The 2,787-nt window shown below is 55.7% G+C and overlaps 1 pseudogene; it reads right to left on the bottom strand.

The window, feature by feature from the left end:
• The window catches only part of LOC119308980, a 6,627-nt pseudogene that overhangs the window by 1,169 nt on the left and 2,671 nt on the right, over positions 1–2,787 (bottom strand).

Here is a 2,787-nt window from a genome sequence, read left to right as displayed (position 1 = left end):
GGAGCTCTGCTCGTCCTGCAGCGCGGAACGGAGAGAGGGAGATATATTAGTGAGGAGATGGAGAGAGAAGGAGTTGGAGGGCGCTGAGCGCAGCTTACCGGCAGAGGAGGTCGGCGGCGGCTTGCTGTACGGCGGGCGACGACCAGAGGACGGGTCAACTCGCGGTGATGGGGAAGGAAGCACGCGGGAGGTGGGGATCAGGGGAAGGAAGGTGGGGCTGCGCAAGTTGCTGCGAGTCTGGAAATATGGAAATCAATCTGGAAATTTGTGAATTGCCGGCGGGTTTGCGGGGATTGGGGACGCGGAGCGAGGATTGGCAGACTACCGCGTCTGTTTTGGCAGAACATCTGATCTAAGACGTTGATCTCGGTGACAGACTATTGATGCATTATGAATGGTAGGATGTATTTAAGTTAATTTGATCCAAGGGTCCTGATAATCCTGTGTACAGTTTACTGTGTGGCTTTAGGGGGATTGATGTTTGCTTTTTTAATAGTAAGTATAGACTATTCGCCGCGCGTCTTCTCTTGCTATAAATCCAGATCCAACCCATCCTTCACGCGTCCTTCCTTCCTCTCCATTTGCTCCCCACCTCGCCTCATCTATAATGGATACATGAAGATCTAAACATGTTCCTGCTGATGATGCATCAATACCGATCAGCCGTGGCGGAGGCCGTGCACCCCAGCCGCCCCTCAGCGTGGCTCGTCGTCCTCCGGCAGCCGGTCCCAGCCGCCGGCTATCACCTCCCGTCCTTCTCGGTGAGCTTCCTTCCACCCCATCCCCTCCCCCACTTTTCCTTTGTATGCTTTCAAACCCATCTGGATTCTTTTTGTGTGATGTGCATTCTCTCAACCTATTTTAAGGATCTTTCTTCTTGGCAGATGGATATGTGGGCAGCCGGCATCTATGGCTGCCGTAGCGATCAAGCACCTTGTGCGTGGCAGAGGAGGTCCTGCGTGGAGGCTTCTCGGAGCGGAGACACGCTTTGAGCAGCAGCCGGCGGCAGCGCCGGTACAGTTTCTCCCAGCTTGCCTTGTGACTTCTATTACAGATTTACTATTGGGTTGGCGAGACTGGTTTGGTGCTAGCCAGCATGCGGCCAACTGTGTGCATTTTGTTCTTAGTTTACGTACAACTTGAGGATGTTTTAATTTTCCCGCTTTCTTTCAGTGCAGTGCGCTGTCATGCCTTTTCAGTTTGGGTCTAAACTTCTTCATTAACCAGGTTGTATATTATATACGAGAGAAACAAATCATCTTTTTTTCCTTTGCTAATTAAGTTGCACTAGTAGCTAGTGTAAATGATTCAATGCAATTGTTCTAGTTTCATTTTTATTGACCAGTGTGGTTCTGGTAGTAGTACTTTAGGAGGAATCCGGGTTACTATGTTGTTGAAAAATGAATGAATTCCCGGTTGTGAGGAAATCCGGGTTACTTGTCGAAATTTTGGACTTGTTTGTAAGGAAACGGGAAGCTGAGGGTGGTGGCTGCAAATTGCTAGGGACCTGGTTGCAAGATTTTTCTTGTCTTTGAGAATGGGAAAGGAATCATTTGTTTGTATGTATGTATGTATGTATGAGAAAAGGATGGAGGGTGATGCATGAACGTTTCAATCAATAAAACAAAAAAAGGAAAAGCGCCTGCATGCACGTGCATGCGTCCAGCGGCATGGTTGAAGAGCTGTCCCCTCCTCCTCCTCTGCCAGATGTGGCTTCTTCGCTTCCCGCTCCATCTCCGGCTCATCGCGTCCACGTCAGGTACTACTACATGTTGGCCCGCGACTGCATCTTGGGATGCGCCTGGCCTGCTGCCGCCGTTGCCCAAGATACTGTACGCTTCGAACGATACAAGGTGGTGCCCTAGCACAACTACCGAAAAAGGGTTCCCCGCTTTGTATACAAAGCAACCAACCGAACCATACAGGAAAGGTGCTGTGGCGGAAGCAACACAGACACGCCCAAAAAGAAACGACAGAGAAACGCAAAAGAAACAAATGCCGACAACGGCGGATCAACAAAAGCGAAGAAGCCTCGCGATCGCAGCGCCCACCAAGCTCTTTCACTAGACTCCAAGACTCCGAAGCGCCGGCACCTATCAACACCTCCAAGAAGGATCGCGACGATGACGACGTTGCTGCCAAGGGTTTCCCCCGGTACACGACGAGGCGAGAGAAAGGGTAGCCCCGACGCCCTCCCTGAAGGTCAGGAGGCACCCACAGGCGCCACCGCGCCGGTGTCGGCCATGCCGACAGGGGTTTCCCCCGATCCCAACCCGCACCTCGGGCACCCTGGAGCCTGCCACCAAACCAACCACCACCGTGCGCCAACGCGGTCACGAGGCCCCCATGCCGTCTCACCACGGCACCGCGAAGTGAGGACAACACGGCAAGGAATCAGAGCCGGGACTAGGGCAACAACCCATCGGCACGCGGGAGGGCCCCACCTCCACCGTCAGCGACGGTAGCCGTCCGGACGCAATAGCAGGAGCACACCAGGCCCGGCCGAGCCCCCGTGGGCTCGTAAAGCTCCCGCCTTCGCGCTGCTGCCGGCACGCCGTCGGAGCCGCCGCCCCAAGACCGAGCTGCTCCTCCTCACCACGCCACAGACAACGAGGACACGCCCGGGGGCCGGCCCGCAAGGACCCAGATGGAGCCCCGAGGGCCCAGATCTGGGCCGGGCGCGCCGCCGGCCAACCAGCGCTACCAAGCCGCCCCGCCGCCAAAGGAAAGCGCCACCACCGCGCCGGGCCGCCGCCAGCCGCCACCAGGCCGCCGGGCCGCCGCCGG

Source organism: Triticum dicoccoides, chromosome 5B (assembly GCF_002162155.2).
Source record: "Triticum dicoccoides isolate Atlit2015 ecotype Zavitan chromosome 5B, WEW_v2.0, whole genome shotgun sequence".
Classification (NCBI taxonomy): domain Eukaryota; kingdom Viridiplantae; phylum Streptophyta; class Magnoliopsida; order Poales; family Poaceae; genus Triticum; species Triticum dicoccoides.
Note: the sequence above shows the minus strand (reverse complement) of the source record. Positions and strands in the feature narration are given on the sequence as shown.